Genomic DNA, 12,116 nt, shown 5'->3' with positions numbered 1-12,116 from the left:
AATGAGGTGAATGACTAATTGTTTTGAAGGGTAGTGACATAGCAGATGTTGTCCATAGAGCACTTTCAGTGACTGAGTGTTTAACCTAGGCTTTGCCCTTGACTTGCTAGATGAGCTTGGACGTGGGAACTGCCTAAACCTCTGCTGCTTCAATTCTAGTAGGAGATACCAACCATACTAGCTGTCTGTAAGTACTTGGTACTCTAAGGAAGGTAGAAATGTGAGTGTTGAGAGGTGACTTCCAGGTAGGTAGAAAGATCAAGAAAAGCGTTGTGGAGAATACAGGATTTTGCCTAAAAAATTGGCCAGATAGAGAAGGTAGGGGGAGAAAGAGGCAGAAACATGGAGCAGATACAGAGAAGTAGGCCTACTGTGTGCTAAGCACAGTATGTACGACTGTTTCCCCGAAAGTAACACCTAGCTGGACTATCAGCTCTAAGGTGTCTTTTGGAGCAAAAATTAATAAGACCCGGTCTTATTTTACTCTCATATAAGACCGGGTCTTGTATTAATTTTTGCTCCAAAAGACGCCTTAGAGCTGATAGTCCGGCTAGGTCTTACTTTCGGGGAAACGCGGTAAGTACATTAACAAATGTTCTCATGGGTCCATTCAGTAACCTTCTGCTTCATAGATAAGGTAGCAGAAGCTTACCTTGGAAAGGTGAAGTAACTTTCCCAAGGCTACCCAGCCGATGAAGTGATTGAGCTGGGAGTTAAATCCAAGTCTGACGGATTCCAATGGTCATACTCTTTCCATTAACCTTCATTTACTTCCAAATACAAGTGGCTAATTTGTACTAAGAATAAAGGAGAGTTGTGGGAAATAAATTGGGAAAAGTTGGAACCACATGCCGAGGTTTTCTTGTTTTTTTTTGTTGTTTTTAAGGAGGGCACAACTCACAGTGGCCCGTATGGGGATCTAACTGGCAACCTTGGTGTTATTAGCACCACGTGCTAATCAACTGAGCTAACCTGCCGCCCCTGAGGTCTTGAGTATTTACAATTAATTTGGACTTTCTCTGGCAGGCAGTGGAAGACAATAGTGGTAGTGAGACTAATTTAGAAAGATTAATCCAGTAGCATTGAGTCTGAATGATGTTTCAGGTGGCAAGGCTGCTAAGACAGCTGATGTTAACCAGGTAAGAAAATGAGAGTATGAACAAAGAGGTAGCACTGGAAATAGACTGAAAGGGAATTTGAGGCAAGTTGTGCAAGTGTAATTGGCAAATGTGGGGAATCAGGAAGAGGGAGTAGATGAGTCAGAATTGCTGTGTGAGTAGGAGACTGGTGATGCCACTGGAATGGGAAGAGGTTTAGAAGGAAGGTTTGGACATAGTTGAGCACCTGGAAGCATTGTTACAAATGGTTACTCTGCTGAGTCTTCTCTCTTTGCCCTTCCTGAGCCACTTCTCCACCTTTCTCTTCTTTGCTCTGTTCTTAGGAGGTTGATTCTCAACTGCATACTCTCTTCTCGCTTCATATTTGGACAGTGGGAGAAACTAGCAGGAGACCTGGTGAGTGAGAGAAAGGTGAGGTGAAGGTATTTGTTCCCTGTCTCCCAAACACATGTTCAGACAGGTTATCAGTGGCCAGAGCTCTGCCGCAGTGGCTCTCACAGCCCTAGGTCTTTTCTGGCTTCTGGTAACCACTGCCTCCTATTGCTACTTCAGCCTCCCTGTTGCTGGCCCTAAGATGGTTCTCCAAATCTTGTTGGGTTTCCTTAACTGTGACCACACCTTTGTAAATAATTCTTTTTATTAAAACTCTTCAGTAACGTTGTTTGAATGCGCCATCTGTTTGCATTTCTTCAGTGAAAAATTTTAATCCCTTCCACCTTTTTAATGACTTGAACTCCCAGGCATAACCAAACTTGGAGAAGACCTAGCTGTTTGCACTAGGTTACTCTGTCCACCTGTCTGTCATAAGTTTTCCCACATTGTTTGAAATTCAGTGTCTCCTTGATCTCCTACTATGTCCGGTTAAATTTATGACCGTTCTGCTAAATGATTCAATTGGATCTAGAGTAGTGAACAAGAGAAAAATCCTTGCCCTCAATAGAGCTTATATTTTAGTGGGGAGAGATATAGACAATGAAACATAATACATTATACGGGGTGTTAGAAGATGATGAGTGGTATGGAAAAGTTAGGGTAAGGGGAGGGGAGAGCTGCAAGGCAGGGTGTTCGTGAAGGTAGTGCAATTTAAGATAGGGTGGTATGGATAGGTCTCTGATAAAGTGACATCTGAGCAAAGACGAGGAAATGTGGGGGTGAGCAGTGCAGATACTTAGGGGAACAGAGGTCCAGGTAGAGGATTAGGGGAGAGCAAAAGCTCCGAGGCAGGATTATGCCTGACCTTTTTGAGGAAAAGCAAGTTACTTAGGGTGGCTGGAGCTGAAGGAAGGGGAGCAGAGGCGTAGCTGACCAGGTCCGCTACTCCTTTGCAGGATTTCAGCTTCCCATTTCAGGGTTTTGAGCAGAGGCATGTCTTGATCTGCCTTAAATTTTAAAAGATTCTTCTGGTTTTCCCTTTCATAGATCAAAATTCCCATTTCTTTGGTATAGTTGCTTTCAATGAGGGTTTATGAGGAAAGTAATCAGAACAACTTGGATTAAAGTATAAAAGACCCACAACCTCTTTATTTCTGCTATAGGTATAGACTATTTATTTTTTTGAGAGACGTTATTTTTTACTGAAATGAATCTTTAATTGGTGGTGTGCTGTCTTCAGAGGGCCTGCTTGCTTTGTATAGGCAGTTGGATTTATGGAGTGTTTCCACGGTTCCCTGACTGGTAAGGGTTCACTGTCTAGACTGCAAGCAATATGATTTTTGTTAAACACCTGCCTTCTTTCTAGGAGTCTGGAATTTTGATACGAGTTAGGTAGTGAGTGCTTATAAAACCTCGAGTACTGAGTCCTTGGGCAGAAACATCACATACGAGTGTATTTTGTGTGACCCCTTGTGCCTCATGGCAGGGAGAGACCGTAAAGAGGCCTGCACGTGCATTCCTGCAGACTGCTGTGTCTTTCCCCCATATGATCTGACTGTATCTTTACTTTGAGGCTGTAATAAACTTCATCTTTGAGTACATCACTTAGTTCTGAGTTCTGTGAGTTCTTCTAACTAATTTCTGAATGTAGGGTTGGTCTTAGGAACCCCTGATAACTAACATTTTTTTAGTGTACGCAAGTTAACTCAAAAACATCAGGTTGTGGTAGAAGATGCAATTTTGGAAAGCCTATCGGATAGGTCAGCCAGCTCTGTGTCTGGTGGAGAGCTGTTCTGAGCAGTTTCTGCTTTCACTCCTTTACTTTCTCCAGAATCTCTAGGTCTTCTCATTCCAGCTTCTAGCAGTTTTGACCATGGGGAGAATCACTGCCATCATGTAAATTCTTTGTAAGCAAGTTTATGAAAAGGACTGTCTGTATAGGGCTGTAAAATGATCTAAGTGAAGGCAGTTGTTGACACAGGCATCATAAGTAATTCCTTAGGGAGAAAGGAAGTATAGCTACTTCATCTTCTAACAGTGGTAGGAGGTATGTCATTATGCTAGAAGGATCATATTTTGTTTGCTTGTAAACTCTGCAGTGAAATGCATAGCAAGCTGGTCTGATTTAACTGCTTCATACCACTCCCCTGAGAAGGAAGTTACTCTGTCCTGATCTTATAATAAGATTTTGTTATAGAGAAGATGAGACTTGGGTCACAGAAGGGAGGTTGTGGCAAAAATGCCCACGTGATATATCTCTTCTGAATTTCTACTGTATTCCTGACATCAGAGTCACAGACAGTTCCCCTCAAATCTCTGGATCCATATATCCATGAACTTGAAAGCTTTTATTTTCATTTGATAGAACTATCTGTTAATAGCCTCAAATGATTTTAATCACAGTTTTGTAGTTTTATAACTGAAATTGCAGACAGTAACTTCTCCATCAGGCTGGAAAAGATGATGAATGAGGAGGGTAAATAACTGATTTATTTAGGAAGAACCATTAAAGTATTCATACCCTTTGATTCTAGGACTGCAATACTAGGAATTTAACCTAAGAAAATCCAATGAAAGGAAAGCAGTATTTGCATAAAGGCAATCATTATAACATCTATAATAAGAGATTGGAAACTATAGATGTCAAACATTAGGGAAATGTTTACTAAGTTGTGCTCTGTGAAAAGGTGAAATGTAAAAAACCCAGTGTTCATCAACCAATGAATGGATAAACAAAATGTGGCGTATCCGTACAATGGAATGTTATTCAGCCATAAAAAGCAACGCAATTCTGATACATGCTACAACGTGGATGAACCTTGAAAACACGCTAAGTAAAATAAGCCAAATACAAAAGGACAAATATTGTATGATTGTACTTATATGAGGTATCTAGAATAGGCAAATACATGGAGAAAGTAGAATTGGAGGTTATCAAGGGCTTAGAGGAGGGGAGGATGGAAAGTTCCTTTTTAATGGGTACAGAGTTTCTTTGGGGGTGTTGAAAAAGTTCTGGAGATGGTGTTGGTGATGGTGCACAACACTGTGTATGTTCTTTTTCTTTTTTACTGTGAATGTTCTTAATGCCACTTCATTGTGCATTTAAAAACGGATAAAATGGTAAATTTTGAGCCGGCCCAGTGGCTCAGGAGGTTAGAGCTCCATGCTCCTAATGCCAAAGGCTGCCGGTTCAATTCCCACATGGGCCAGTGGGCTCTCAACCACAAGGTTGCCAGTTCAATTCCTCGAGTCCCGCAAGGGATGGTGGGCTCTGCCCCCTGCAACTAAGATTGAACACAGCACCTTGAGCTGAGCTCCCAGATGGCTCAGTTGGTTGGAGCACATCCTCTCAACCACAAGGTTCGACTCCTGCAAGGGATGGTGGGTTGTCCCCCTGCAACTAACAACGGCAACTGGACCTGGAGCTGAGCTGTGCCCTCCACAACCAAGATTGAAAGGACAATAGGTTGACCTGGAAAAAGTCCTGGAAGTACACACTGTTCCCCAATAAAGTTGTGTTCCCCTTCCCCAATAAAATCTTTAAAAAAAAAGGTAAATTTTATGTATATTCTACCACAGTAAAAAATTATAAAAATATGTAATAATAGTATGCTATTTAATGTAACACAATATGTAAGTACACTAAAGTAGTAGGATTAAACAATTAAACCTTTTCAATTATTTAAAACAATTTTAAAGTTATGAGAAATTGAAATTGCATAACAGCAACTATTTGTAATTATGAATACCCTTTTTAAAGCTCCACAGAATTATTTACCAAATTTGCAACTTTATTTTTATTCCTTGTATCCTACTCCCTCCCCCAAAATGGAAGCTCTCTCTTCCTCCACTGAGTTTCCATAGAACCTTTTCTTGAGTCTCTTGTTTTTTACTGTTATTTATATTTATCCCTGTGTAATTTCTCCAATTAGTTTGTAAGCTCTTTGGTATTCTATTCATGTAAGATGTATTAGGTTGGTACAAAAGTAATTGAGGTTTAAAAGGTTAAAAATAATTCCTGAAACCACGATGACTTTTGCACCAACCTAATATGTTGTAGCTCCCTGGTACATCCCATTGCACAGAGTATGATATTCAGTGAGATGAATTACAAGCATGCAGTTATATGAAGGTGGGGAGAAACCAGAATGTTTGAACAGATATGCTCATGGGTTTTACATTAAGCCTGTTCCTGCCTCGATTCTCAGTACCTGCTAGATGTGTGCACCTGACCTCACCCCCACACACATCGTATTCTTGACTTTGGGGCTCTGTCTCATCTACTTTTTACCTTTTCATGTAAAACAGCTCAGTTTTCTTTATACCCAGAAAGGAAAGAACCAGGAAGGTGAGGCAGAGGTAACAGATACAGGACCAGTGCAGTCAATTTAAACTTGCAAGTACCTATGAATAAGTTGTTAGTAAGAATGAATGCTTATTCTTGAGTAGAATGTTCTGTGAAGGAAGCCGACTTTTTCCCCCTTCTAAGCCATTGGTGTAATAATTAGATTTTACTATTTAAATGAAGAGATGCACATATTTACCAGCAGAGGGCACCAGTTGCAGGTTGAAGATTCGAGAGAGAGAAAGGAATGGGGAAGACCTTGAAGGACTGTTTGCAATGTATTGGCCTGTGTGAAGCACCCTGCTTGCTGCTATAGTTGGTCTGACTTTTCTTTCCCTTCCATGGGGTCTAGTGGTGTGCATCCAGCTTTCTCCAAGAGCAGTCTTTGGCTAGGCCTGGTTAGTACACTAAGGGACCAGAGGAGTCCAGAGGAAAGGACTTTATAGTAAGTGTTTGGAAGCCTGGCTGCCAGCCTGTATTAATATCTTTAAGGGTTCAAATGCTGTTGTTCCCCATCTACAGGTGAGGTGGAAAGGGGCATTAGGCCAGGCATCTGAAGATCTGGTTCCATACCCTGATTGGCTCCCAACTTCCCTGGGTGATTATTGAGCTTTCTTTCTCTCATCCTCGTTGACTTATCTCTAAAATGGAGGTAGTAAGATAGGGGTAGTGCCTGCAATGCATAGTAAATAGTGGGCTCCGAGGTCAGGCAGACAGACCTGTGTTCAAATGTATGGGACTGTGGTCAAGTCATTTAGCTCTCAGAATCTCAGTTTCCTCACATTTATTTATTTTTGTTCTAGTGGAGCGTATATTGTATTACATTTGAAAAATATTTTTTTTAACCTTTGACCCCCTTCACCCATGTTTCCCTCCCTTCACTCCCTGCCGCTGGCAACCATCAGTCTGTTCTCTGTATCTGTGAGCTTGTGGTTTTCTTTAGTGTTTAAAAATTTTCTTTTTTAGAGTCCACATATAAGAGATCATAGAGTGTTTCACTTAGCATAATGCCCTCAAGGTCATCCATGTTCTTTTTAATAGCTGAGTAATATTCTGTTGCAGTGTGTGTGAGTGTGTGTGTGTGTGTGTGTGTGTGTGTGTGTGTATCTATCTCAATTTCTTTATCCATTCATCCATCAGTGGACACTTAAGTTGCTTCCATATCTTGGCTATTGTAAATAATGTTGCAATGAACATGGGGGTGCATACGAGTATATCTTTTCAAGTAGTATTTTCATTTTGGATAGTACCCAGAAGTTGAATTGCTAGTTCTATTTTTAATGTTTTGAGGAGCCTCCATACTGTTTCCATAGTGGCTGCACCAATTTACATTCCCACCAGCAGCGCACATCCTTGCTAACACGTGTTATTTCTTGTCTTTTTGATAATAGCCATTCTAACAGGTGTGAGGTGATATCTCATGGTTTTGATTTGCATTAATCAAATGCAAATGATGATTCATGATGTTGAACATCTTTTCATGTACCTGTTGGCCATTTCATGTACCTGCTGAAATACCTTCTTTGGAAAAATGTCTAGTCAGGCCTTTTGCCCATTTCTTAATTGTATCACAGCTATTGAGTTACATGAGTTCTTTATGTATTTTGGATATTAGACCCTTATCAGATATATGATATGCAGATATTTTTCTCCCATTCAGTAGGTTGCCTTTTCATTTTGTTGATGGTTTTCTTTGCTGTGCAGAAATGTTTTAGTATGATGTCCCACTTATTTTTGCTTTTGTTGCTTTTGCTTTTGTTGTCAGATTGAACAATCATTGCCAAGACCTATGTCAAGAAGCTTACTGCCTATGTTTTCTTCTAGGCGATTTATGGTTTCAGGTTTTACATTCAAGTCTTTAATTCTTTTTGAGTTAATTTTTGTGTATGGTGTAAGATACGGATCCAGTTTCATTCTTTTGCATGTGGCTGTCCAGTTTTCCCAACATCATTTATTGAAGAGACTGACCTTCCCCCGTTGTATATTCTTGGCTACGTTGTCATAAATTAACTGACCATACATGTGTCGGTTTATTTCTGGACTGTACTCTTTTTCATTGATCTGTGTTTCTGTTTTTATGCCAATACTATACGGTTTAATTATTATAGCTTAGTAATATTGTTTGAAATCAGTGAATGTGATGCTTCCAGCTTTGTTCTTCTTTCTCAAGATTGTCTTGACTATTTGAAGTTTTTTTTTTTGTGGGTTCATACAAATTTTAAGATTATTTGTGTTATTTCTGTGAAAAACGCCACTGAAATTTTAAAAGGAATTGCATTAAGTCTATAGATTGTTTTGGGTAGTATGCACATTTTAATAATATTGATTTTTCCAATCCATGAGCATGGAATATCTTTCCATTTATTTGTGCCTTTATTATTTTTTTCCTTTAATGTCTTACAGTTTTCAATATATAGGTCTTTCACCTCCTTGGTTAAATTTATTTTTAAGTATTTTATTTTTAATGCAATTTTAAATGTGATACTTTTATTTCTCTTTCTGATAGTTTGTTATTAGTGTATGGAAACACAGCAGATTTTTGCATATTGATTTTGTATTTTGCAACTTCACTTGTTTATTAGTTCTAACAGAGGACGGAACTCTTCCAAACTCATTTTATGATGCCGGTATTACCCAAATACCAATACCAGACAAGGACACCACAAGAAAAGAAAATTACAGGCCAATATCCCTGATGAACAACTAAAATCCTCAACTAAATACTAGCAAACCAAATTCAGCAGCACATTAAAAGAGTCATTCACTGTGATCAAGTGGGATTTATCCCTGGGAAGCAGGATGGTTCAACATATGCAAATCAATCAATGTAATACATCACATTGACAAAATGAAGGATGAAAATCATTGGATCATCTCAATAGATGCAGAAAATCATTTGACAAAATTCAACATTCATGATAAAAACTCTCAACAAAGTGCATATAGAGGGAATGTACTTCAACATAATAAAACCCATATATATCAAGCCTACAGCTATGGTGTTTCCCCGAAAATAAGACCTAGCCAGACCATCAGCTCTAATGCATCTTTTAGAGCAAAAGTTAATAGAAGACCAGGTCTTAACTTACTATAAGACCAGGTCTTATATTAACATAACATAAGACCTGGTCTTCTATTAACTTTTGCTCTAAAAGACGCATTAGAGCTGATGGTCTGGTTAGGTCTTATTTTCCGGGAAACAGGGTAACATCATACTCAACGATGAAAAGCTGAAAGAGCCTTTCCTCTAAAATCAGGAACAAGACAAGGTTGCCACTCTTGCTACTTTATTCAACATCATATTGGAAGTCCTAGCCAGAGCAAGAAAAAGAAATAGAAGATACCCAAGTTTGAAAGGAAGAAGTTAAACTATCACTGTTTACAGATGACACAATATTATGCATAGACCCTAAAGACTTCATAAAAAAAACTGTTAGAACTAGTAAAGGAATTCAGTAAAGTTGCACAATACAAAAGAAATATGTAAAAATCTGTGGTATTTTCATATACCTCGCATTTAAAACAGAAATAATAGTCCCTTCTCATAGGGTTGTTGTGAGGATGAAAGAAGAGGGGTACGAGTCAAGTGTTGAGTACAGAGACGGACCCAGAGCACATAGAAAAGGGATGGGAGCTGTTATTGCTGTTGAAGGGGTATTGTCTTAAAGATGAGGGACGTGAAGCACTTTGTACGCTTTAAAGCACAACACAAATACCACGGGTGATTATTCTCTTGAATCTCCTCAGGGCATGGGTCCTTCCACCCTCAGAGGAGGAGTCCTGAGGGAAGCCAAGCATTACTCTGGATAAGGTGCTAGTCTGTGTACCGTTTGACTTTTGAGCCTCAAGTTCATGTTCAGTTTCTGCCTGGCTTCCTGGGCTGGGGGCACTCTAAGCAGCTATACGGAGAGTCTACCAAGCAGCTCTAGGAGAGCGGTCCAGAATCTGAGGGGAAGTTTTGGTGATACAGATGTGGGTGGGCCTTAATTCAGCTCTGGTTTTGCCTAGTCCTGGGTGACCTGTTCGTAATAGTGACTGCTGGAGATGTGGAAATGGCTCCATGGAGGCCCTCCTGGCACAAGTTACCCTGGTGACTTTCTTGTTTACCTCAGAATCAAGGACTCACAGAGCTATAGTTTGGTCGCATTGGCATAGGCAATGCAAATAATAGCTTCTAATGGTTACTGAGTACTTATTACAGGTCAGGCTCTCTGCTAAGTGCTTTTTTTTTTTTTTAAATTTATTGGGGTGACAATTGTTAGTAAAATTACATAGATTTCAGGTGTACAATTCTGTAGTACATCATCTATAAATCCCATTGTGTGTTCACCACCCAGAGTCAGTTCTCCTTCCATCACCATATATTTGATCCCCCTTACCCTCATCTCCCACCCCTTACCCGCCTTACCCTCTGGTAACCACTAAACTATTGTCTGTGTCTATGAGTTTTTGTTTCTCATTTGTTTGTCTTGTTCTTTTGTTGTTTTGGTTTATATACCACCTATCAGTGAAATCATATGGTTCTCTGCTTTTTCTGTCTGACTTATTTCGCTTAGCATCATACTCTCAAGATCCATCCATGTTGTCACAAATATTCCTATATCATCTTTTCTTACCTCCGAATAGTATTCCATTGTGTATATATACCACACGTTCTTTATCCATTCATCTATCGAAGGACATTTTGGTTGTTTCCATGTCTTGGCCACCGTAAACAAAGCTGCAATGAACATTGGAGCACATGTGTCTTTATGGATAAATGTTTTCAGATTTTTTGGGTAGATATCCAGGAGAGGGATTGCTGGGTCATATGGTAATTCTATTCATAATTTTTTGAGGAACCTCCACACTGCCTTCCATAACGGCTGCACCAGTCTACATTCCCACCAACAGTGTATGAGGGTTCCTTTTTCTCCAAAGCCTGTCCAACACTTGTTACTATTTGTCTTGTTGATGATAGCCATTCTGACTGGGGTGAGGTGATATCTCATTGTGGTTTTTATTTGCATTTCTCTGATGATTAGTGATGTTGAGCATTTTTTCATATGTCTATTTGCCATTTGTATGTCCTCTTTGGAGAAATGTCTCTTCGGGTCCTCTGCCCATTTTTCAATTGGGTTGTTTGTTTTTTTGTTGTTGAGTTTCATGAGTTCCTTGTATATTAGCCCCTTATCGGACACACTGTTTGCAAAAATCTTCTCCCATTCAGTTGGTTGCCTCTTTATTTTGTCGATGGTTTCTTTTGCTGTGCAGAAGCTTTTAAGTTTCATATAGTCCCATTCATTTATTTTAGCTTTTACTTCCCTTGCCTTTGGAGTCAAATTCATAAAACACTCTTTGAACCCAAGGTCCATAAGTTTAGTACCTATGTTTTCTTCTATGCAGTTTATTGTGTCAGGTCTTATGCTGAAGTCTTTGATCCATTTTGAATTAATTTTGGTACATGGTGACAGATAGCAATCCAGTTTCATTCTTTTGCACGTGGCTATCCAATTCTCCCAGCACCATTTATTGAAGAGGCTGTCTTTTCTCCATTGTATGTTTTTAGCTTCTTTGTCAAAAATTATCTGTCCATATTTATGTGGTTTTATTTCTGGGTTCTCAATTCTATTCCATTGGCCTATGTGTCTGTTTTTCTGCCAGTACCATGCTGTTTTGATTATTATAGCCTTGTAGTACAAGCTAAAGTCAGGGAGTGTGATACCTCCAGTATTGTTCTTTTTTCTTAAGATTGCTTTGACTATTTGGGGTCTTTTGTGATTCCAAACAAATCTGATGATTTTTTGTTCTATTTCTTTAAAAAATGCCATTGGGATTTTGATGGGGATTGCATTAAATCTGTGTATTGCTTTGGGTAATATGGCCATTTTAACTATGTTGATTCTTCCAATCCATGAGCACGGAATGTCTTTCCATTTCTTGGTGTCTTCTTAAATTTCTTTCAAAAATGTCTTACAGTTTTCAGCATATAGGTCCTTCACATCCTTGGTTAGTTTATTCCTAGGTATTTTATTCTTTTTGCTGCAATTGCAAAAGGAATTGTTTTTTGTATTACTTTTTCTGAGATTTCACTGTTAGTATATAGGAATGCGATGGTTAGTATATGATACAATCAACTTTTGTACGTTGATTTTGTAGCCAGCAACTTTACTGTATTCGTTGGTTGTTTCTAATAGCTGTTTGGTGGAGTCTTTAGGGTTTTTATATATAGTATCATGTTATCTGCAAAGAGTGATAATTTAACTTCATTTCCAATTTAGATGCCTTTTATTTCTTTCCCT

General features: G+C 39.1%; 1 protein-coding gene across 15 annotated transcripts in view; it reads left to right on the top strand.

Moving 5' to 3' along the window:
- The window catches only part of KLHL3 (kelch like family member 3), a 237,405-nt gene that overhangs the window by 103,506 nt on the left and 121,783 nt on the right, over positions 1–12,116 (top strand). Inside the window, exon 1 of one of the 15 annotated variants that reach the window (XM_088798626.1) lies at positions 1,442–1,514. The exons of the other annotated variants lie outside the window; for them this stretch is intronic. The gene's annotated coding sequence lies outside the window, so the exon portion shown is untranslated. Of the gene's footprint in view, positions 1–1,441; positions 1,515–12,116 lie in introns of those variants that run through there. 15 annotated transcript variants of the gene reach the window in all.

This window comes from Rhinolophus sinicus, chromosome 5 (assembly GCF_057876585.1).
Source record: "Rhinolophus sinicus isolate RSI-liver-muscle chromosome 5, RSI-T2T, whole genome shotgun sequence".
NCBI lineage: Eukaryota > Metazoa > Chordata > Mammalia > Chiroptera > Rhinolophidae > Rhinolophus > Rhinolophus sinicus.
The sequence above is the reverse complement of the archived record's forward strand: the minus strand, read 5'-3'. Positions and strand labels throughout refer to the sequence as shown.